Source organism: Oncorhynchus nerka, linkage group LG13 (assembly GCF_034236695.1).
Source record: "Oncorhynchus nerka isolate Pitt River linkage group LG13, Oner_Uvic_2.0, whole genome shotgun sequence".
In the NCBI taxonomy this organism is placed as follows: Eukaryota; Metazoa; Chordata; class Actinopteri; order Salmoniformes; family Salmonidae; genus Oncorhynchus; species Oncorhynchus nerka.
Window position 1 is genome coordinate 64,099,965 of NC_088408.1, and position 26,088 is coordinate 64,126,052.

Below are 26,088 nucleotides of genomic sequence, written 5' to 3' on the forward strand. Positions count from 1 at the left end.
GGTGTAACTGAGCAGGAGTTAATGACTTCCGTGAAACTCCTCGTGATTATTGCAATTTCTCTTTTGTGTGTTGTGCTTGCGTTCACTAGTGTCTATGAATAACATGATTGTGCATAGTGTTGACGTCAAATGGAAAAATCACAGATTGTTCTTGATGTTGTGAGATTCTCTCCTGGTGTTCACAGAACTGGTGCTGTGAGATTCAGATATCAGGACCTGCTTAGACAAAGCAATTTTCTAAGCAGTAAAGTAGAACAAAAGGGAGCAATGGGTTATAAAATATTGGAAAATGCAGTATTGTTGTTGTAATGAGTACATAATGCATGGGATGCTAAGGCATACATGTACGAAAGCGTGTATTTGTATTGTAAATGTATGTAGTTCTGTCCTTTTGTGATTTACTTGACTATTAAGGTTATTTAATGTTTTGTGTGGGCCCCGGGAAGAGTGGATACAGCTTTAGAAGTAGCAAATGGGGATCCTAATAAAATACCTAATATTCTCTCCCCCCCAGCCCCTAGAGCTGATCTGTGAGAAGGCCATAGCAACCTGTAACTGACCTCTGGGGCCCGGAGAGGCCCTGCGCAGGGTCATGGAGTGCATCGCCTCAGGGATCCTCCTCCCAGGTCAGTCACAGGGACTATGAGGTTTTCTATCCAGGTATCCCCTGGGAAAGTGGTCTGCTGACCTCAATGGGGCTTACTGTGCCCATTCACTAGGGGTGGATGGGCTGAGTTAGCCCAGTAAGCCCATATAATGTATGTGGATTTTTACTGCGGTTCCAGATGGGCCGGGAGTTCACGACCCCTGTGAGAAGGAGCCAACAGACACCTTGTCAGTGATCACAGGCCAACAGGCTCAGGCTATCACTCACAATGCACAGGTGAGGCACTTAAATACATCAGTTACATACCTACAATACATACAGTTGAAGTCGGAAGTTTACATACACTTAGGTAGAAGTCATTAAAACTCGTTTTTCAACCACTCCACAAATGTCTTTTTTTTTTAACAAACTATAGTTTTGGCAAGTCAGTTAGGACATCTACTTTGTGCATGACACAAGTAATTTTTCCAACAATTGTTTACAGACAGATTATTTCACTTATAATTCACTGTATCACAATTCCAGTGGGTCAGATGTTTACATACACTAAGTTGACTGTGCCTTTAAACAGCCCTGGAAAATTCCAGAAAATGTCATGGCTTTAGAAGCTTCTGATAGGTTAATTGACATAATTTGAGTCACTTGGAGGTGTACCTGTGGATGTATTTCAAGGCCTACCTTCAAACTAAGTGCCTCTTTGCTTGACATCATGGGAAAATCCAAAGAAGTCAACCAAGACCTCAGAAAAACAATTGTAGACCTCCACAAGTCTGGTTCATCCTTGGGAGCAATTTCCAAATGCCTGAAGGTACCATGTTCGTCTGTACGTTCATCTGTACAAACAAAGTATAAACACCAAGGGACCACACAGCTGTCATACCGCTCAGGAAGGAGACGCGTTTTGTCTCCTAGAGATGAACGTACTCTGGTACGAAAAGTGCCAATCAATCCCAGAACAACAGCAAAGGACCTTGTGAAGATGCTGGAGGAAACCGGTAGAAAAGTATTTATATCCACAGTAAAACGAGTCCTATATCTACATAACCTGGAAGGCCGCTCAGCAAGAAGCCACTGCTCCAAAACCGCCATAAAAAAAGCCAGACTACAGTTTGCAACTGCACATGGGGACAAATATTGTACTTTTTGGAGAAATGTTCTCTCGTCTGATGAAACAAAAATATAACTTTTTGGCCATAATGACCATTGTTATATTTGGAGGAAAAAAGGGGAGGCTTGCAAGCCGAAGAACACCATCCCAACCGTGAAGCATGGGGGTGGCAGCATCATGTTGTGGGGGTGCTTTGCTGCAGGAGGGTCTGGTGCACTTCCCAAAATAGTTGGTATCATAAGGATGGAAAATGATGTGGATATATTGAAGCAACATCTCAAGACATCAGTCATGAAGTTAAATCTTGGTCACAGATGGGTCTTCAAAATGGACAATGAGCCCAAGCATACTTCCAAAGTTGTGTCAAAATGGCTTAAGGACAACGAAGTCAAGGTATTGAGTGGCCATCACAAAGCGGCCATCACAAAGCCCTGACCTCAATCCCATAGAAATTTGTGGGCAGAACTGAAAAAGCGTGTGTGAGCAAGGAGGCCTACAAACCTGACTCTGTTACAACAGCTCTGAGGAATGGGCCAAAATTCACCCAATTTATTGTGGAACGCTTGCAGAAGGCTACCTGAAACATTTGACCCAAGTTAAACAATTTAAAGGCAATGCTACCAAATACTAATTGAGTGTATGTAAACTTCTGACCCACTGATAATGAAATAAAAGCTGAAATAAATTATTCTCTCTACTCTTATTCTGACATTTCACATTCTTAAAATAAAGTGGTGATTGACCACTCTAACTGACCTTAGACAGGGAATTTTTACTAGGATTAAATGGCAGGAATTGTGAAAAACTGAGTTTAAATGTAGTTGGCTAAGGTGTATGTACACTTCCAACTTCAACTGTATATTACATACCTACAATGCTGTAAAGTCAGACTTGTATACATCAGGAAAGAAATGACGTTATAGTACCTTCTCCCTCACTTTGATTGGATGATGAGGTTTATTTAAAGTGGCCCCAAGGCCACTCCAGAGGCCCAGTCAATGTCTATAGTTAAATCAGTGCTGCTACAGCACCCCAGACTCGACCTCTACAGCCCCTTGGAGCTGAGGACACTCATGATGGAGGCCTAATTAGCCCACTAACGAGCGTGGGAAAGCATTCCCACCGCACTAGCACTGCTTAGTGCTGCTAACATAAAACACTTCTAGACTGCCCCTGTCCCTGAGCAGAATGCAGTGTAATACTATTGGGAGGGTAGAGGAAGGTGAGGAGGATCTCTCGGTTTCTCGCTCCAGGTAGGAGGAAATCTGTTCTGTCCATGCACTGTACAGTAAGTCATGGTTGTTGCAATTGTGTATATGTTCCCAATGTAACAACTCTTTCCAAGATCTCTTACTGAATAATGTGGTGATTGAGAAAGTTAAAACTGCTGGGGGTAAAAGCCTAGATAGCAAGCTGTTATGGTCAAAACATGGAGACTCTATGGTTGTTAAAATGGGAAGAGGTCAAATCAAATTCGATTTGTCACATGCGCCAAATACAAGTGTAGACCTTACCGTGAAAGGCTTAGTTACAAGCCCTTAACCAACAATGCAGTTCAAGAAATAGAGTTAAGAAAATATTTACTAAAAAAAACTGAAGTAAAATATATATATTTTTTAAAGTAACACAATAAAGAGGCTATACATGGGGTAGCGGTACCGAGTCAATGTGCTGTGGTACTGATTAGTCGAGGTAATTTGTACATGTAGGTAGGGGTAAAGTGACTATGCATAGATAATAAACGGGGAGTAGCAGCAGTGTAAAAGCAAAGCGGGGGTCGTCAATGTAAATAGTCCGGTTGGCCATTTTATGAATTGTTCATCAGTCTTATGGTTTGGGGGTAGAAGCTTTTAAGGAGCCTTTTAGTCCTAGACTTGGCGCTGCGGTATCGCTTGCCGTACGGTAGCAGAGGAACAGTCTATGACTTGGGTGACTGGAGTCTTTGACAGTTTTTTGGGCCTTCCTCTGACACCGCCTAGTATATGGGTCCTGGATGGCAGAAAGCTTGGCTCCAGTGATGTACTGGGCCATACACACTCCTCTGTAGCCAGATACCGAGCAGTTACCATACCAGGCAGTGATGCAATCGGTCAGGATGCTCTTGATGGTGCCGCTGTAGAACTTTTTGGGGATCTGGGGACCCATGCCAAATCTACTGAACTGGTACTGAAGCAGTTTACACACAGTTCAGATACTCATCGGTACCTCACAAGACATGCAGCCAGAGGTCTCTTCACATTCCCCAGGTCCAGAACAGAGGCTGGGAAATGCACAGTATTAAAGACTCATTTTTTATATTTTTTGTATAACATGATTAATTGTAGTGTTATGTATTTTGTTTGTTTTGTTTCCTATTTGGACACTAGGAAGAGCTAATTGGGGATCCTAGTAAAATAGTAATCAAATAAATTAATGGGTACTGCTAGATTTTGGCATAGCAATGCCTGTACAATTCCAGTCATTGCGCTAGCGCATGCTAGCATTGGCTTGTGAAAGTACTGCTAACTTCCTTCATTATAGACTTAAATAGCAGAATCTCGCAGTATAATATTAAATACATGCTATTGATCGATAGTTCCATTTTTAATTCACCCATTGATTACGTTCTAGTAGGTATTTCTAGCATCACTCATTTCTATAGGGCTTGTGGTTGTTATTTACTCTTGTTTTGTGCCCTCATTCTGTCTGGTTTCATACGGTGTCTGTCTGTTTCAGCATGCGCTACGCCTCCTAGCCTTTGGACAGCTTTATAAGGTCCTGAATATGAATCCTCTCACTCCAACCAAACCGTCACACAGACTCTCGGGGTTGGACAAAGGTATGTGTGTGTGTGTGTGTGTGTGTGTGTGTGTGTGTGTGTGTGTGTGTGCGCTCGAGATCTCAGGTTGTCTCTGTTCTCTTGAAGGTGAAACCATCATTTGTATTACACAGGAACCTGTCGTAAAAGGCAGCATGAAGACCGACGCACTTACGACAGACAGCTCTTCAAGAGGATGAAACACAACCTGATGAGAGGTCAGATTCACTGCTGCTCTGGCTAAATCCTTCCTGAGTGTAGGGAAATCCCTTTCCTCTCCGTTCAGCCTAGAAAATTACTTGATGTAGTGTAGATGCGTAGACTTTCTGTAGATCAGCCTATGCCAATTGCCCTTATAAGAACTCTATAATAGAATACGGGTACATTCCAGAATGTCAATACTCAAAAATAGCATTCTGAGTGGGGTATTAATCCCATACCATCTCTCATCTACCCCTCATGGCTAGTAAAGGCTGTCTGTCACAGTAATTAAATTTCCCCTCACTGTGACTCCAATCCCACAGGACTTTGATCTTCCACAGTTCAAAGCAGGTGACTGACAGATAGGGGGTTGAAATGGACTGGGGATTAATCACCCTCCAGGCAGTCTCTCACACAATTCTCTTTCTACACCTCGCCACCTCTCACAGGACACTTACCTACACTATAGGACGCTGTCCTTGTATTAGCACCACCACGTTCTCCCACTATCTGACACACCTGCTCCCTTCCTCAATGTCACTCCTTGTCTGCCTGGGCATTTAGATTAGACATGCCTTGACACCTGCCATGCTAACCTAGTTCAGAATCCACTGTATAGAACTAGACCTAAACTCAGCAAAAAAAAGAAATGTCCTCTCACTGTCAACTGCGTTTATTTTCAGCAAACTTAACATGTGTAAATATTTGTATGAACATAACAAGACTCAACAACTGAGACATAAACTGAACAAGTTCCACAGACGTGACTAACAGAAATGTTACTGAACAAAGGGGGGGGTCAAAATCTAAAGTAACAGTCAGCATCTGGTGTGGCCACCAGCTGCATTAAGTACTGCAGTGCATCTCCTCCTCATGGACTGCACTATATTTTCCACTTCTTGCTGTGAGATGTTACCCTACTCTGCCACCAAGGCACCTGCAAGTTCCTGGACATTTATGTGGGTAATGGCTCTAGCCCTCACCCTAAGATCCAACAGGTCCCAGACATGCTGTGTCTGGACCATGACGGACCCTCCACCTCCAAATTGATCCCTTACAGGCCTCGGTGTAACGCTCATTCCTTAATACATTTGAATCTGACCATCACCCCTGGTGAGACAAAACTGCGACTCGTCAGTGAAGAGCACTTTTTGCCAGTCCTGTCTGGTCCAGGGACGGTGGGTTTGTGCCCATAGGCGACGTTGTTGCCGGTGATGTCTGGTGAGGACCTGCCTTACAACAGTCCTACAAGCCCTCAGTCCAGCCTCCCTCAGCCTATTGCGGACAGTCTGAGCACTGATGGAGGGATTCGGGCTGTTGTTGCCATCCTGTACCTGTCCCGCAGGTGTGATGTTCGGATGTACCCATCCTGTGCAGGTGTTGTTACATTTGGTCTGCCACTGCGAGGACGATCAGCTGTCCGTTCTGTCTCCCTGTAGCGCCGTCTTAGGTGTCTCACAGTATGGACATTGCAATTTATTGCCCTGGCCACATCAGTAGTCATCATGCCTCCTAGCAGCATGCCTAAGACACGTTCACGTTTGGTGTTTTTCAGAGTCAGTAGAAAGGCTTCTTCAGTGTCCTAAGTTTCATAACTGTGACCTTAATTGCCTACCGTCTAAGTGTCTTATCGACCGTTCCACAGGTGCATGTTCATTAATTGTTTATGGTTCATTGAACAAGCATGGGAAACAGTGTTTTAAACCCTTTACAATGAAGATCTGTGAAGTAATTTGGATTTTTATAAATTATCTTTGAAAGACGGTCCTGAAAAGAGGGACTTTTTTGTTGTTGTTGCAGAGTTTATAAAGTACTGTTCAAAATCACAATCTATCTCCTATACTTTTAATTTATGTAATTGAAACCCTGTATGGTATCCATGTTTCCTCCTAGTTCTGGACAGTAACAGGATGGACCCCAACCACTCCATGAACGCCGTGATAAAACTGAACCAGGTCCACCCGGGGCTGCAGTACAAGCTGTTGTCCCTGTCCGGCCCAGTCCACGCTCCAGTCTTCACCATGTCTGTGGACATCCACGGCACTGTCTACGAGGCTTCTGGCGCCTCCAAGAAGACGGCCAAACTACAAGTAGCACTTAAGGTACCCAACAAACCTATTTCAGTAAATGGCATGGGAAGAATACATGGAGGGATGCATGTTACGACATGATGAAGACTAGCAGTTAGGACAGGCAGAGGCCAGTACCATGAGAGAAGCATTGTATTGGATTGATGGAGAAGAGTGGATTTTTAAGAAAGATGATGTAGAATAATCTGTACATGTATTGTAGAACTGTGACACAGACACTATTATTACATTGATACATTGTAGATATGACACAACTATTGGGTGCACTCTACCATGACAACACACAGTGTCCAAGGAAGTGCTCTTCCTCTTGATCTTATATATTATTTTACTATCTTTGTTCCTCTTGCTCCTGTTCTCCAGGTCCTACAGGCACTAGGTTACCCAGCTGACTTCGATGTGGACCTGGACTCCCTGAGTGCTGACGAGAGGTCTGACGGCGAGGGACGCAACCATAGAAGTGACAGAAATGACAGGATGTCCACCAGCTCCAGCAGAAACTCTGTCACCTCCTCCACAGACGCACACGAGGTAACTACACAACAGTCACACTCCCAACACAACATGACCGTCACACGAACACTAGCTAACCACACAACCATCACACTGACCACATGATGTTACCACACAACTGGCACACTAACATGGAAACCTATTATAAATCTTTCATTGTGATTGCTTACAGTATATGCGATAGTTGTTAAACTGGTGTACATCCATAATGGATATGTTTTGTGTGATTCACCGACTGAACCCCATCTCTTACAATTCTAGAGAGGTAGTGATTTCATTCTATTATTATCCCTAGTCCCGCACCCCAGGCCCTCTCCTTACGGCTGGGGGCAAGAACCCAGTGATGGAGCTGAATGAGAAACGCAGAGGCCTGAAGTACGAACTCCTATCAGAGACCGGCGGCAGCTGCGACAAACGCTTCATCATGGAGGCAAGTCTTTATACACACTTACACGCTTAAGCTGCTTTTTGTTGCGCAAAATGCTTCTGGGAGGGCCCAACGCTGCGTACAGAGCCCTCAGCGCACTCGCACTATAGGCTACAAATCCTTGAGTTTCCCTGTATTTCGTTGGGAAGCAGCTGTGAAGCGAGCTGTAGCCTATTGCGTGTTTGTGTTTGAGTCTTATTAAAGAATGTGAAAAAAAAATGTTTGCTGATTTTCTTTAAATCATGTATGGTTATTTTTTGGCATAAATTAAACTAGTTCATATGGGCCGAATATCTTTGTGTATGTTATATATATGTATATATACCTTGGGGAGAACAAGTATTTGAAATACTGCCGATTTTGCAGGTTTTCCTACTTACAAAGCATGTAGAGGTCTGTAATTGTTATCATAGGTACACTTAAACTGTGAGAGACGGAATCTAAAACAAAAATCCAGAAAATTACATTGTATGATTTAAGTAATTAATTTGCATTTTATTGCAGGGCATAAGTATTTGATACATCAGAAAAGCAGAACTTAATATTTGGTACAGAAACCTTTGTTTGCAATTACAGAGATCATACGTTTCCTGAAGTTCTTGACCAGGTTTGCACACACTGCAGCAGGGTTTTTGGCCCACTCCTCCATACACACCTTCTCCAGATCCTTCAGGTTTCGGGGCTTTCGCTGGGCAATATGGACTTTCAGCTCACTCCAAAGATTTTCTATTGGGTTCAGGTCTGGAGACTGGCTAAGCCACTCCAGGACCTTGAGAAGCTTCTTACGGAGACACTCCTTAGTTGCCCTGGCTGTGTGTTTCGGGTCGTTGTCATGCTGGAAGACCCAGCCACGACCCATCTTCAATGCTCTTACTGAGGGAAGGAGGTTGTTGGCCAAGATCTCGCGATATATGGCCCCATCCATCCTCCCCTCAATACGGTACAGTCGTCCTGTCCCCTTTGCAGAAAAGCATTTATTTATTTATTTTTTCACCTTTATTTAACCAGGTAGGCTAGTTGAGAACAAGTTCTCATTTACAACTGCAACCTGGCCAAGATAAAGCATAGCAGTGTGAACAGACAACAACACAGAGTTACACATGGAGTAAACAATAAACAAGTCAATAACACAGTAGGAAAAAAAAGTCTATATACATTGTGTGCAAAAGGCATGAGGAGGTTGGCAAATAATTGCAATTTTGCAGATTAACACTGGAGTGATAAATGATCAGATGGTCATGTGCAGGTAGAGATACTGGTGTGCAAAAGAGCAGAAAAGTAAATAAATAAAAACAGTATGGGGATGAGGTAGGTAAATTGGGTGGGCTATTTACTGATGGACTATGTACAGCTGCAGCGATAGGTTAGCTGCTCAGATAGCAGATGTTTAAAGTTGGTGAGGGAGATAAAAGTCTCCAACAGCGATTTTTGCAATTGGTTCCAGTCACAGGCAGCAGGGAACTGGAAGGAAAGGTAGCCAAATGAGGTGTTGGCTTTAGGGATGATCAGTGAAATACACCTGCTGGAGCGCGTGCTACGGGTGGGTGTTGCCATCGTGACCAGTGAACTGAGATAAGGCGGAGCTTTACCTAACATGGACTTGTAGATGACCTGGAGCCAGTGGGTCTGGCGACAAATATGTAGCGAGGGCCAGCCGACTAGAGCATACAGGTCGCAGTGGTGGGTGGTATAAGGTGCTTTAGTAACAAAACGGATGGCACTGTGATAAACTGCATCCAGTTTGCTTAGTAGAGTATTGGAAGCTATTTTGTAGATGACTTCGCCGAAGTCGAGGATTGGTAGGATAGTCCGTTTTACTAGGGTAAGTTTGGCGTCGTGAGTGAAGGAGGCTTTGTTGCGGAATAGAAAGCCGACTCTAGATTTGATTTTAGATTGGATTTAGATGTTTGATATGAGTCTGGAAGGAGAGTTTACACTCTAGCCAGACACCTAGGTACTTATAGATGTCCACATATTCTAGGTCGGAACCATCCAGGGTGGGGATGCTAGTCGGGCGTGCGGGTGCAGGCAGTGAACGGTTGAAAAGCACGCATTTGGTTTTACTAGCGTTAAAGAGCAGTTGGAGGCCACGGAAGGAGTGTTGTATGGCATTGAAGTTCGTTTGGAGGTTAGATAGCACAGTGTCCAAGGAAGGGCCAGAAGTATACAGAATGGTGTCGTCTGTGTAGAGGTGGATCAGGGAATCGCCCGCAGCAAGAGCAACATCATTGATATACAGTGGGGCAAAAAAGTATTTAGTCAGCCACCAATTGTGCAAGTTCTCTGACTTAAAAAGATGAGAGGCCTGTAATTTTCATCATAGGTACACTTCAACTATGACAGACAAAATGAGGAAAATCTTTTATGAATTTATTTGCAAATGATGGTGGAAAATAAGTATTTGGTCAATAACAAAATCTCAATACTTTGTTATATACCCTTTGTTGGCAATGACAGAGGTCAAACGTTTTCTGTAAGTCTTCACAAGGTTTTCACACACTGTTGCTGGTATTTTGGCCCATTCCTCCATGCAGATCTAGAGCAGTGATGTTTTGGGGCTGTTGCTGGGCAACAGACTTTCAACTCCCTCCAAAGATTTTCTATGGGGTTGAGATCTGGAGACTGGCTAGGCCACTCCAGGACCTTGAAGTGCTTCTTACGAAGCCACTCCTTCATTGCCCGGGCAGTGTGTTTGGGATCATTGTCATGCTGAAAGACCCAGCCACGTTTCATCTTCAATGCCCTTGCTGATGGAAGGAGGTTTTCACTCAAAATCTCACGATACATGGCCCCATTCATTCTTTCCTTTACACGGATCAGTCGTCCTGGTCCCTTTGCAGAAAAACAGCCCCAAAGCATGATGTTTCCACCCCCATGCTTCACAGTAGGTATGGTGTTCTTTGGATCCAACTCAGCATTCTTTGTCCTCCAAACACGACGAGTTGAGTTTTTACCAAAAAGTTATATTTTGGTTTCATCTGACCATGTGACATTCTCCCAATTTTCTTCTGGATCATCCAAATGCTCTCTAGCAAACTTCAGACGGGCCTGGACATGTACTGGCTTAAGCAGGGGGACACGTCTGGCACTGCAGGATTTGAGTATCTGGCGGCGTAGTGTGTTACTGATGGTAGGCTTTGTTACTTTGGTCCCAGCTCTCTGCAGGTCATTCACTAGGGCCCCCTGTGTGGTTCTGGGATTTTTGCTCACCGTTCTTGTGATCATTTTGACCCCACGGGGTGAGATCTTGCGTGGAGCCCCAGATTGAGGGAGATTATCAGTGGTCTTGTATGTCTTCCATTTCCTAATAATTGCTCCCACAGTTGATTTCTTCAAACCAAGCTGCTTACCTATTGCAGATTCAGTCTTCCCAGCCTGGTGCAGGTCTACAATTGTGTTTCTAGTGTCCTTTGACAGCTCTTTGGTCTTGGCCATAGTGGAGTTTGGAGTGTGACTGTTTGAGGTTGTGGACAGGTGTCTTTCATACTGATAACAAGTTCAAACAGGTGCCATTAATACAGGTAACGAGTGGAGGACAGAGGAGCCTCTTAAAGAAGAAGTTACAGGTCTGTGAGAGCCAGAAATCTTGCTTGTTTGTAGGTGACCAAATACTAATTTTCTAACATAATTTGTAAATAAATTCATTAAAAATCCTACAATGTGATTTTCTGGATTTTGTTTTCTCATTTTGTCTGTCATAGTTGAAGTGTACCTATGATGAAAATTACAGGCCTCTCTCATCTTTTTAAGTGGGAGAGCTTGCACAATTGGTGGCTGACTAAATACTTTTTTGCCCCACTGTATTTGGTACAGAAACCTTTGTTTGCAAGTGTCTTCACTGACATTTTCAACCCCTCTGTAATACCAACATGTTTCACGCTGACCAGCATAGTCCCTGTGCCCAAGAAGACTAAGGTAATTTGCCAAAATGACTACCAACCTGTAGCACTCATGTCTGCCATCCAGGACCTCTATACACCAGGCGGTGTCAGAGGAAGGCCCTAAAAATTGTCAAAGACTCCAGCCACCCTAGTCATAGACTGTTCTTTCTGCTACCGCACGGCAAGCGGTACCGGAGCGCCAAGTCTAGGTCCAAGAGGCTTCTAAACATCTTCTACCCCCAAGCCATAAGACTCCTGAACATCTAATCAAATGGCTACCCAGACTATTTGCATTGCCCCTCCCCCCTTTACACTGCTGCTACTCTCTGTTGTTATCTATGCATAGTCACTTTAATAACTCTACCTACATGTACATATTACCTCAATTACCTCCACTAACTGGTTCCCCCGCACATTCACTCTGTACTGGTACCTCATGTATATAGTCACGCTATTGTTATTTTACTGCTGCTCTTTAATTACTTGTTCCTTTTATTTCTTATTCGTATTTTTTAAACTGCATTGTTGGTTATGGCCTTGTAAGTAAGCATTTCACTGTAAGTATTTGACTAATAAGATTTGATCTCAGACAAAGCAAGAATTATTGTCCTGCTGTTGGCCCATTGGCTGTTGATGGGGCTCGTAAATGATTCAGGTGATTGATTAGAATGAATCCTTCAGAACATTCACATCTAGCCTACTAGTCATCCAGCACACGATCGTCTGGATACTTTCCTAGGTCAAGTCAGTCACATTTTTTTGCTGTTAGCCTATTGGCCCAGCGTCCTCCGGGTTAGGGGAGGGTTTAGCCGGGCTAGACCGTCATTGTAAATAAGAATTTGTTCTTATCGGACTTGCCTAGTTAAATAAAGGTTAAATAAAAGAAAAATGAATAGGCTTCAGTCAGACTTGACATATTGGTGCCAATAGCCTAATACTCCTCCAATCGATGGAGAGATTCTGTGTGCTGCTGATAAGTTTGAGGGGATCTGCCAGAACAAGCCGCTGTGCAGTATCTCTAATAAAGGCAATTTCATATGCTGTTTGAATTAAAATTTCATGGAAATATTTTAGACCTAGTTTTATTATTAATGTAATTAGATTCTGGAGAAAATTGAGTTTATTTGTTTCTTCTGGGCTATTGAACATGTGCACATTTTTAATTTATCAATACAGGAATTAGTAGTCTAATGGATTAGGTGTTACTTTTTTAAAGTAATCTCTTTTATTCTAACAAGGAAGGCAACAAAAGTGCATGCTTCCTGGAACTTGTTCAATCACATGCAGCTCAGATGTATTATAGACAAAGACAGTCAGCCAGCTGTGTGTGTGCGGGCGCGGTGCACCAGACATTTGGGGCGCGCCAGCCGTGTGGGTGTGGACAAAAGAGTCGCCTACGAAGGATTTAGCTTCTTCTGCAGCATTCGTTGTAAAATATAACTCTGTGGCGGTGCTTCACACACACACACACACACACAGACTTTGCCACACACCCAGCAGCCTAGCACCTGCTTGACTTTTATTTAAATCTTTTGACCTGACCAAGAGAAACTAAACTAGAGCCCAGTAGGTCAGGGCAAGTGGCCCTAGTGTAGTTTTGAATGATTGAGTGTCTGTACTGTACTGTAGGTGGAGGTTGATAAACAGAAGTTCCGAGGCTCGGGGCCCAATAAGAAAGCGGCGAAGGCTTGCGCTGCCCTGGCTGCTCTGGAGAGACTATTCTCTGACTCCAAAGACCCCCGCAACAAAAAGAGGAGACCCACCACACTGGTGGGTGGACAAAGATCACTTTCAGCCCATGCATAGAATTCAAATGAGCCTATCATTATTAGTTGTGCAACATACGTCCAAAAGTATGGAAATGTATGCAAAGGTGACGCTATAACCGTAAAGAATGTGTGTGTTTGTTTGCAGGTGAAAAGAACTGTGTCATCAACTGTGACTATCCCAGCCCATGCCCATTCCAGGCCTAGAACAAGGCCAGTGATGCATAGAGCAGCCTACATCAGCGCTCCCCCCACCCATGGCTACCTCCCAATAGGTAAGACCTGGGGCTTGGTGTTTGTAAATGTGTGTGTTCGTTAGGTTGTCGCTATGTAAGCACTGCTCCTGTAGCTAAAGTTCCCTGACCTTTCTTTCCAGGCTATGGAGCACCATATGGTTATGGTACTGCAGCTTCCCTCCCTGCCTATGGTAAGCACATTGTTCATACCAGAGCCAGGGCCAGCAGCTACTAGACAGTGTCACACATGCATGCGTTTTAAAAAATATTTTTTGTATTTTATCCTAATCTTTCTCCCCAATTTTCGTGATCTCCAATCGCAATCTTGTCTTATCGCTGCAACTCCCCAATGGGCTCGGGAGAGGCGAAGGTCGAGTCATCCTTCCTCCGAAATATGCCCGCCAAACCACGATTCGAAATAATTTATTGGGGCTGAGATCCCGCTAACGGGATCTATATGACAACAGCCAGTGAAAGTGCAGGGCGCCAAATTCAAAACAACAGAAATCCCATAATTAAAATTCCTCAAACATAGAAGTATTTCACACCATTTTAAAGATACACTTCTTGTTAATCCCACCACAGTGTCCGATTTCAAATAGGCTTTACGGCGAAAGCACCACAAACAATTATGTTAGGTCAGAGCCAAGTCACAGAAAAACACAGCCATTTTTCCAGCCAAAGAGAGGAGTCACAAAAATCAGAAATAGAGATAAAATTAATCACTAACCTTTGATCTTCATCAGATAACACTCATAGGACTTCATGTTACACAATACATATATGTTTTGTTCGATAAAGTTCATATTTATATAAAAAAATCTCAGTATACATTGGCGTGTTATGTTTAGTACTTCCAAAACATCCGGTGATTTTGCAGAGAGCCACATCAATTTACAGAAATACTCATTATAAATGTTGATGAAAATACAAGTCTTATGCATGGAACTTTAGATACACTTCTCCTTAAAACATGTTGTGCCTATAGATTCCCATGCGGGAACTACACCCGTGCCGTTCAGCTGAAACGGTGGCGCAGGGAATGCAAAAATATTCTTAGAAATGTTTAACCTCCGCACAGTAACAAGTCCAACACCTCAAATGAAAGATAAACATCTTGTTCATCTACCCAGCGTGTCAGATGTTTTAAATGTTTTACGGCGAAAACATAGCACATATTTATGTTAGACCACCACAAAAACACAGACAATATGCAGCCATTTTGTAGAACAAAAGATACAATCACAAAAGCAGGATTAAAAGAAAAATCATTCACTAACCTTTTGAAAATCTTCATCAGATGACAGTAATATGACATGTTACACAGTACATTTATGTTTTGTTCGATAATATGCATTTTATATCCATAAATCTTGTTTACATTGACGCCATGTTCAGAAAATTCTCCAAAATGTCCGGAGAAATTATAAAAAGCTACGCTAGATAACAGAAATACTCATCATAAACTTTGACTAAAGATACATGTTCTACATATAATTAGAAAGATACACTGGTTCTTAATGCAACCGCTGTGTCACATTTTTTTTTAACGTTACGGAATTAGTTTACCATGCAATAATCTGAGACGGCGCTCAGACGTAACAATATTTCTCCGCTATGTTGGAGTCAACAGAAATACAAAATTACAACATAAATATTCCCTTACCTTTGATGGTCTTCGATCAGAATGTAGTGGAAGGAGTCCTACTTCAACGATAAAATCGTTTTGTTTCATAATGTTCAATTCTAGTGTCCATGTAGTAGCATCTGCTAACACTATCAGCTCAAATGCCCAAAAAATTACTTCTGGTCCAGAATAATTGTGCATCAAAACTTCCAAATTACATATTACAGGTCGACGAAACTGGTCAAACTAAGTGCAGAATCAATCTTTAGGATGTTATAATCATACAGATCGAATATCTTTCCAACCGGGACATCCATGTTCGTCTGAGGCTGATTGAAACAAAGGAAGCACTCTTTCCCAAGCGCGCCTTTCACGCACATGAAAATCCTTGCGACACTCACAACTTTTCACCCCATTAGGTCAAAGTTCACAGCATATGCTCCATTCCACGTTCTACTGAATGAGGACATCTAGTGGAAGACATAGGAAGTGTTTCCAGATCCATAACTTGTTGGGAAGGGAGGGGGCGATGACGTCAAAGTTGCCCCAACTTTCAGGACCACAAAACTAGTTTGGAAGATTGCCTGCCCTGTGAGTTCTGTTATACTCACAGACATAATTCAAACGGTTTTAGAAGCTGCAGAGTGTTTTCTATCCAATAATAATAATAATATGCATATATTAGCAATTTAGGACAGATTTTTATGCAGTTCACTATGGGTACGCAATTCATCCAAAGGGGAAATACCGCCCCCTATCCTTAACAAGTGCAACCGCTGTGTCAGATTTCAAAAAAGCTTTACGGAAAAAGCAAACCATGCTATAATCTGAGTACAGCTCTCAGAGACCAAACAACCCAAAAAGATATCCGCCATATTGTGCAGTCAATAGAAGTCAGAAATAGCATTATAAATATTCACTTACCTTTGATGATCTTCATCAGAATGCACTTCTAGGAATCCCAGTTCCACAATAAATGTTTGTTTTGTTCGAGAATGTCCATAATTTATGTCAAAATAGCTACTTTTGTTAGCGCGTTTTGAAAACAAATCCAAAGTCACGAAGCGCGTTCACTAGTTGCAGACGAAATGTCAAAAATGTTCGTTACAGTCCGTAGAAACATGTCAAACAATGTATAGACTCAATCTTTAGGATGTTTTTAACATAAATCTTCAATAATGTTCCAACCGGAGAATTCCTTTGTCTTCAGAAAAGCAATGGAACGGGAGCTACCTCTCACGTGAACGAGCATCACGAGTTTGTGGCAATCTGCCAGGCCACTGACTCAAAGAGCCCTTATGAGCCCGTCCTTTACAGTAGAAGCCTCAAACAAGTTTCTAAAGACGGTTGACATCTAATGGTAGCCTTAGGAAGTGCAACATGACCAATGTCCCACTATCTTCAATAGGGAATGAGTTGAAAATCGACCAACCCCAGCTTTCCCACATCCTGGTTGGGTTTTGTCTCAGGTTTTTGCCTTCCATATGAGTTCTGTTATTACTCACAGACATCATTCAAACAGTTTTAGAAACTTCAGAGTGTTTTCTATCCAAATATACTAATAATATGCATATATTAGCAACTGGGACTGAGGAGCAGGCAGTTTACTCTGGACACCTTATTCATCCAAGCTACTCAATACTGCCCCCAGCCACCATCCCGCTTAACCCGGAAGCCAGTTGCACCAATGTGTTGGAGGAAACACCGTTTAACTGACAACCAAAGTCAGCCTGCAGGCACCTGGCCCACCACCAGGAGTCACTAGAGCGCGATGAGCAAAGTATTCCCCCCCGGCCAAACTCTCCCCTAACCCGGACGACGCTGGGCCAATTGTGGGCCGCTCTATGGATTCCCAGTCAGAGCCAGTTGTGAGACAGCCTGGGATCGAACCTGGGTCTGTAGTGATGCCTCAAGCACTGTGTTGTAGTGCCTTAGACCGCTGTGCCACTCGGGAGGCCCCGTATGCGCTAACATTTCCAACTCACCTTGCCATTTTCTGCTTTCCTGATTCTTAGCGAGGGTGCTCAGATGCCGAACAGTCAAATGTGAGTGCCTTCAGAAAGTATTCACACCCCTTGACTTTTTTTCACATTTTGTTACATTACAAAGTGGGATTAAATGTATGTAATTGGCATTTTTTTTTTTTATCAACAATCTATACAAAATACTCTGTCAAAGTGGAGGAAAAATGTGTATTCAACCCCCTGGGGTCTCGAAGTCTGAGCTTTGCAAACCTGGATTCTTCAAGCTCTGTCAAGTTGGTCATTTATCATTGCTAGACAGCCATTTTCAAGCTGTGCCATAGATTTTCAAGCCGATTTTAAATCAACTGTAACTAGGCTTCTCAGGAACATTCAGTGTTCAAACTCCCTAGTCCTTGCCAATGACAAGCATACCCATAAGAGGATGCAGCCACCACCATGCTTGAAAATATGAAGAGTGGTACTCAGTGATGTGTTTAGTTGGATTTGCCCTAAACATAATGCTTTGTATTCAGGATTCTCTCCAAGATGGCGTAGCAGTGCAGACGTGTCTTTTTCGCCCTCTCGTGTACTTTTGTATTTTTGTCCTTTTTGTATATATTTCAATTTTATTTTCAATTTTATTTTCAATCTCTTTTCCATTTTAAATCAATTATACCTTCCGGTAACCTTCCTCACCCAATGTGATACGGAACATTGGCTAACCAGCTAATTAGCTACAAGCTATTTAGTCATTGTCAGCAACGGTTAGCAGCCTTTACCTTCTGCACAGAGACCAGCCCTTTTTTTTGCCTGGATAATACTTGCCAGCCTACCAGTATCGGACTGTTTCTCCACTACAACGCCGGATTCCTGCCGTAATCCCTGGACCATTTCTCCTGATCTTCACAGCTAGATAGCTGCCACTGAGTGACCCACTACCGAAGCTAGCCCTGAGGCAGGCCATGCCCCACCTCCCGGCCTACTCAGTTGTTCACCCGGACTCCACCCAAACACGGCTAGAATCCACTACTCCACCGGATCCTTGGCGTAAGCTCTGGACCTTGGCACCGGATCACCGCTGCTACCGAGTGGCTATAGTGGCTAACGCCCCTGCCCCGAAGCTAGCTCCAGTTATCCGTGAGCCAGGCGCATCTCCTTGCTAGCAAACTACAACTAGAATACCTCTTTCACCACCTGGCTTGGATCCTTTGTCGATACAGTGCCCCGCCGCACCACCATGACTGGTCTGCCGACGAATACTCCATCCTCCATTATCTGCCAACCCCAGCCGCGAACTCAGGCTCTGTGTGTAGTTAACCGACCCTCTATCCCCATTCATTGCCATTTTACCTGTTGTTGTTTTAGCTGATTAGCTGTTGTTGTCTTACCCGTTGTTGTCTTGGCTAGCTCTCCCAATCAACACCTGTGATTGCTTTATGCATCGCTTTATGTCTCTCTCAAATGTCAATATGCATTGTATACTGTTGTTTAGGTTAGTTATCATTGTTTTAGTTTACAATGGAGGCCCTAGTTCCACTTATACCTCTGATACCTCCTTTGTCCCACCTCCCACACATGCAGTGACCTCACCCATTATAACCAGCATGTCCAGAGATGCAACCTCTCTTATCATCACTCAGTGCCTGGGCTTACCTCCCCTGTACCCGCACCCCACCATAACCCTGTCTGCACATTATGCCCTGAATATATTCTACCACGCCCATAAATCTGCTCCTTTTATTCTTTGTCCCCAACGCTCGAGACGACCAGTTTTGATAGCCTTTAGCCGTACCACCATCCTACTCCTCCTCTGTTCCTCGGGTGATGTGGAGGTAAACCCAGGCCCTGTGTTGTTGTCTGTGACACTGCTTTGCTTTATCTTGGCCAGGTCGCAGTTGTAAATGAGAACTTGTTCTCAACTAGCCTACCTGGTTAAATAAAGGAGAAATAAAATAAATAAATAAAAGGACAAAAAGTTAATTTCTTTGCAGTATTGTTCTGTACAGGCTTACTTTTTACTCTGTCATTTGGGTTAGTATTGTGGAGTATTGTTGATCCATCCTTAGTATTATCCTATCACACCCATTTAACTCTGTAATAACTGTTTTAAAATCACCATTGGTATCATGGTGAAATCCCTCAGCAGTTTCCTTCCTCTCTGTCAACTCAGCGATTCGATCTAGCAACCTTTCGGTTACTGGCCCAACGCTCTAAACACTTGGCTACCTGCCGCCCCAAATGAGGGACTTTACAGAAAATTGTGCATGTGGGGTACAGCAATGGGGTAGTCATTCAAAAATCATATTAAACACCATTATTGTACACAGTTAGTTCATGAAACCTTTCTGGTTGCTACAGTTGAAGTCAGAAGTTTACATACACTTAGGGTTCTTGCATACACTCCACAAATTTCTTGTTAACAAACCTATAGTTTTGGCAAGTCTGATAGGACATCTACTTTGTGCATGACATTTTTCCAACAGTTGTTTACAGACAGATTATTTAACTTATAATTCACTGTATCACAATTCCAGTGGGTCAGAAGTTTACATACACTAAGTTGACTGTGCCTTTAAACAGCTTGGAAAATTCCAGAAAATGTCATGGCTTTAGAAGCTTCTGATAGGCTAATTGACATCATTTGAGTCAATTGGAGGTGTACCTGTGGATGTATTTCAAGGCCTACCTTCAAACTCAGTGCCTCTTTGCTTGACATCATGGGAAAATCAAAAGAAATCTGATTTGTAGACCTCCACAAGTCTGGTTCATCCTTGGGTGCAATTTCCAAACGCCTGAAGGTACCACGTTCATCTGTACAAACAACAGTACACAAGAATAAACACCAATGGACAACCCAGCTGTCATACCGCTCAGGAAGGAGACGTCTTCTGTCTCTTAGAGATCAGCAAGGAAGAAGCCACTGCTCCAAAACCGCCATAAGAAAAAACAGATTACGGTTTGCAACTGCACATGGGGACAAAGATCGTACATTTTGGAGAAATGTCCTCTGGTTTGATGAAGCAAAAATATAACTTTTTGGCCATAATGACCATCGTTATGTTTGGAGGAAAAAGGGGGGAGGGACACCATCCCAACCATGAAGCACGGGGGTGGCAGCATCATGTTGTGGGGGTACTTTGCTGCAGGAGGGACTGGTGACTTCACAAAATAGATGGCATCATGAGAGAGGAAAATTATGTCGATATATTGAAGCAACATCTCAAGACATCAGTCAGGAAGTGAAATGCTTGGTCACAAATGGGTCTTCCAAATGGACAATGACCTTAAGGACAATGAAGTCAAGGTATTGGAGTGGCCATCACAAAGCCCTGACCTCAAACCTATAGACAATTTGTGGGCAGAACTGAAAAAGCGTGTGCGAGCAAGGAGGCCGACAATCCTAACTCAGTTACACCAGCTCTGTCAGGAGGAATGGGCCAGAATTCACCCAACTTATTGTGGGAAGCTTGTGGAAGGCTACCCAAAACTTTTGACCCAAGTTAAGCAATTTAAAGGCAATGCTACCAAATACTAATTGAGTGTATGTAAACTTCTGAACCACTGGGAATGTGATGAAAGAAATAAAAGCTGAAATATATGATTCGCTCTACTATTTTTCTGACATTTCACATTCTTAAAATAAAGTGTTGATCCTAACTGACCTAAAACAGGGAATATTTACTCGGATTAAATGTCAGGAATTTAGAAAAACGGAGTTTAAATGTATTTGGCTAAGGTGTATGTAAAAAATAAAATAAATAAAAAATAAATGTAAACTTCCGACTTCAACTGTACATGATCCCATATGTGTTATTTGATAGGTTTGATTATTTCTATTATTCTACAATGTTGAAAATAAAGAAAAACCCTTGAATGAGTAGATGAGTATGCTTTTGACTGGTACTGTATGTTCTAAGTTTCATTTGAATGGATAGACTACAATTTGTTTATTGTCTTTGTAGGTTTTCTCTCGAGGATGCCTTCAGTAATGTTCCCTGTCATGAGATTGTCCCCAGCCTCTCCTGTTTTCTGCCACTACTACCCATTTTAAGATCGGTGTTCACCCCCATGTGTACAACTCAGACAGGGAACTTTTAGAAATATATATAATTTATTTTAGTTTTCTATGATGTATATTTTTATAGGTACAAAAATGGTTGAATGCATAGTGACATTAATCTTGTTCATCGGATATTGATTGTCCACAAATGTTTGTTATAGATTAAGAACTAAATACTTAAGTTTAATTGGTTACTTGATTTGTTTGAGACTTATTTTGAGATATATGTTTAGAAATTATACAATGTGTCATATATTATTCATCAGTTGAGTACCAGTACTTGACTTGCATACCATTCTGAAATTCACAGCTAGACCCAAGTCACCAATTTTCATATCCACCACAATCCTCTACCACTCTTCACCTAATCAAACACACGATTTTTCCATAATCAAACCCCATCATTATCAAAATGTGCCTTTTTGTTTATGTAACACTGCCTCCTATAGGCCACAGCTGTAACCACAGTTTCTCTGCTCCCTCCACTTCTTTCTCCCTCTCTCTTTAGGCGGCCTGTACATTGACAGTGCCTTTTACCAGCCACGGCCTATTGCCACTCCTATTATAATTCACCTGGGTCCTCAGGATCTCTTCTGATCTCAACAGCCAGCATGGGATCTAATTTGACCTCTGCTCTCTAGAGCCATCAGGGGACGACTAAGTTTTGACTTAGCTTCCAGTTTCCTGTCTGACCAGGCTCTCATTACCTTATTAAAGGGATACTTCAGAATTTTTGCAATGTGGGCTTTTATGTACTTTGTGTATACCATTTTTATGTGTCCAGTATGAACGTCTAGTAACCCAAAGGTTGCAATTATTTTTCAAATCTCATCACAAACAACTTTAGCGTTTTTGTAAATTAGCAACTTTTCAACTACAAATATGTTGCAATTGTACACTAGGTCGGAAAATCGGGACCCATCTCTGAGCAGACATCAATCCAAGAAGAAGCAATACATCATCAGAGTTGGAATTATTTCCCAATATGTTGCAATACTTGACTTTAGCTTCAAATCTACTTGGAAATAGTGGAAATGGATTGGCACAACACTGCAATATTCATGTGATATACACTGAGTATACCAAACATTAAGAACACCTTCCTAATATTGAGTTGCATCCTCCCCTTTTGCCCTCAGAACAGCCTCAGTTCGTCAGGGCATGGACTCTACAAGTTGTATAAAGCATTCCACATGGATGCTGGCCCATATTGACTCCAATGCTTCCCACTGTTGTCAAATTAGCTGGATGTTCTTTGGGTGGTGGACCAATCTTGATACACACGAGAAACTGTTTAGCGTGAAAACCTCAGCAGGTTTGCAGTTCTTGACACAAACCAGTGTGCCTGGCACCTACTACCATACCCTGTTCAAAGGCACTTAAATCTTTTGTCTTGCCCAATTACTTATTATTTATTATTATTATTACTATTATTATTACTTAAAAATCATACAATGTGATTTTCTGTGATTTTCAGATTTTCTCTCAGTTAGTATACCTATGATCAGATTTACAGACCTCTACATGCTTTGTAAGTGGGAAAACCTGCAAAATTGGCAGTGTATCAAATACTTGTTCTCCCCACTGTATATACAATATTTGTGTAATTATGGGTGTGTGTGTTTGAGTATGTTTAACCCAATAAGGATACGATTTGTATTTATTTATAATACTTGTCAATTAATGCCTATTTTACCACAATGTAAATGCATTTATATCAAGCACCTTTGTATACAATATACACAACAGTGTATATATAGAAGTTAATTTGCATGTATCATTTGTACGTACTGTACAGTAGAAACAAGTCTGTTTTGTATTTAATTCCAAATTTAACGGTGTAAACAGAGAGTAGACTCATCCTAGTCCAATGTAATGTTTTCAAAATCTATTAGCAGCAGTTAATAGCAGTACTCCATTTAGGGCAGCACATTGACATCTGGAATTATGTCTACAACCCAGAAATTAATAGCGCTCTCAATTTCTCTCTGTTTCCAACACACACATACACACATAATCTTGTAACAGTGTGCAAGACATGAATGTAACTTTCAACTTTTCTCATATCCAAATCAAAGTTTATTGGTCGCGTACACAGATTTGCAGATGTTATTGCAGGTGCAGCGAAATGCTTGTGTTTCTTGCTCCAACAGTGCGGTAATGCTATTATTAATACACACATAATTAAGAAATGTCAGAAACCGGAATCTAAATATGTACGTACAGTGCATTTGTGAAAGTATTCAGACCCCTTTACTTTTTCCACATTTTGTTACGTTACAGCCTTAATCAAAGATGTATTAAATCATTTTCCCCCCTCATCAATCTACACACAATACCCCATAATGACGAAGCAAAAACAGTTTTTTAGAATTTAAGAATTTATTTTTAAAAAACAGATACCTTATTTACGTAAGTATTCAGACCCTTTGCTATGAGACTCGAAATTGAGCTCGGGTGCATATTGTTTCCATTTATCTTCCTTGATGTTTATACAACTTGATTGGAGTCCACCTGTGGTAAATTCAATTGATTGGACATGATTTGGAAAGGCACACACCTGTCCCACAGTTGACAGTGCATTTCAGAGCAAAAACCAAGCCATGAGATTGAAGGAATTGTCTGTAGAGCTCCTAGACAGGATTGTGTCGAGGCACAGATCTGGGGAAGGATACCAAAAAATGTCTCCAGCATTGAAGGTCCCCAAGAAAACAGTGGCCTCCATCATTCTTAAATGGAAGAAGTTTTGAAACACAGAGACTTCCTAGAGCTGGCTGCCCGGCCAAACTGAGCACTTGGGGAGAAGGGCCTTGGTCAGGGAGGTGACCAACAATCCAATGGTCACCCTTTCAAAGTTCCTCTGTGGAGATGGGAGAAGCTTCCAGAAGTTCAACCATCTCTGCAGCCCTCTACCAATCAGGCCTTTATGGTAGAGTGGCCAGACGGAGGCCACTCCTCAGTTAAAGGCATATGACAGCCAGCTTGGAGTTTGCCAAAAGGCACCTTAAGGACTCTCAGACCATGAGAAACAAGAATCTCTGCTCTGATGAAACCAAGATGGAACTTTTTGGCCTATATGCCAAGTGTCACGTCTGGAGGAACCCAGGCACCATCCCTACGAACAAGTCCTTGAGTGGCCCAGCCAGAGCCCGGCTTGAACCCTATCGAACATCTCTGGAAAGAGCTGAAAATAGCTGTGCCGCAACGCTCCCCATCCAACCTGACAGAGCTTGAGAGGTTCTGCAGAGAAGAATGGGAGAAACTCCCCAAACACAGATGTGCCTAGCTTGTAACATCATACCCAAGAAGACTTGCTGTAATCGCTGCCAAACGTGCTTCAACTGAGTAAATGAGTAAATGGTCTGAATACTTACGTAAAAGTGTTATTTCCTTTTTTAGAAACTTTAGCAAATGTCTTTAAAAATATATTTTTTGCTTTGTTATTATGGGATATTGTGTGTAGGTTGATAATAAAACATTTAATCAATGTTTAACAAATCAAGGGGTCTGAATACTTTCCGAATGCACTATATTTAAAGTGTATATCAGTGGAGGCTGCTGAGGGGAGGACAGCTCATGAGAATGGCTGGAATAGAGTGAATGGTATGAAAAAAAACATGGTTATGTTTATGTTTGATATCATTCCATTCACTCCATTCCAGCCAATATTATGAGCTGTCCTCCCCTCAGCAGCCTCCACTGAAGTATGTAAATATATATACATATAATGGTGTGTAAGGACAGTATTACATTTACATTACATTTAAGTCATTTAGCAGACGCTCTTATCCAGAGCGACTTACAAATTGGTGCGTTCACCTTATGACATCCAGTGGAACAGCCACTTTACAATAGTGCATCTAAATCTTTTAAGGGGGGGGGGGGTGAGAAGGATTACTTTATCCTATCCTAGGTATTCCTTAAAGAGGTGGGGTTTCAGGTGTCTCCGGAAGGTGGTGATTGACTCCGCTGTCCTGGCGTCGTGAGGGAGTTTGTTCCACCATTGGGGGGCAGTGGAGTTGTCAACCGTGATGGCGAGATCATGGAACGGGCAGTCCTTCCCCGGGAGGAAGAGCAGCTCCGTCTTGCCGAGGTTCAGCTTGAGGTGGTGATCCGTCATCCACACTGATATGTCTGCCAGACATGCAGAGATGCGATTCGCCACCTGGTCATCAGAAGGGGGAAAGGAGAAGATTAATTGTGTGTCGTCTGCATAGCAATGATAGGAGAGACCATGTGAGGTTATGACAGAGCCAAGTGACTTGGTGTATAGCGAGAATAGGAGAGGGCCTAGAACAGAGCCCTGGGGGACGCCAGTGGTGAGAGCGCGTGGTGAGGAGACAGATTCTCGCCACGCCACCTGGTAGGAGCGACCTGTCAGGTAGGACGCAATCCAAGCGTGGGCCGCGCCGGAGATGCCCAACTCGGAGAGGGTGGAGAGGAGGATCTGATGGTTCACAGTATCGAAGGCAGCCGATAGGTCTAGAAGGATGAGAGCAGAGGAGAGAGAGTTAGCTTTAGCAGTGCGGAGCGCCTCCGTGATACAGAGAAGAGCAGTCTCAGTTGAATGACTAGTCTTGAAACCTGACTGATTTGGATCAAGAAGGTCATTCTGAGAGAGATAGCGGGAGAGCTGGCCAAGGACGGCACGTTCAAGAGTTTTGGACAGTATATGAATAGGAAAGGTGTGTACAGCAGTAGTTATATAGGATGAGCCATGACTAGAATACAGTATATACATATAAAGTGTAAAAACAGTATGTAAACATTATTAAAGTGACCAGTGTTAAATGACTAGAATGCAGTATTAT

The 26,088-nt window shown here is 42.5% G+C and overlaps 1 pseudogene; it reads left to right on the top strand.

Annotated features, from left to right (window-relative positions):
- LOC115139851 (spermatid perinuclear RNA-binding protein-like) overlaps positions 1–24,829 on the top strand; it is a 55,413-nt pseudogene extending 30,584 nt beyond the window's left edge.
- Positions 24,830–26,088: the final 1,259 nt, after the last annotated feature.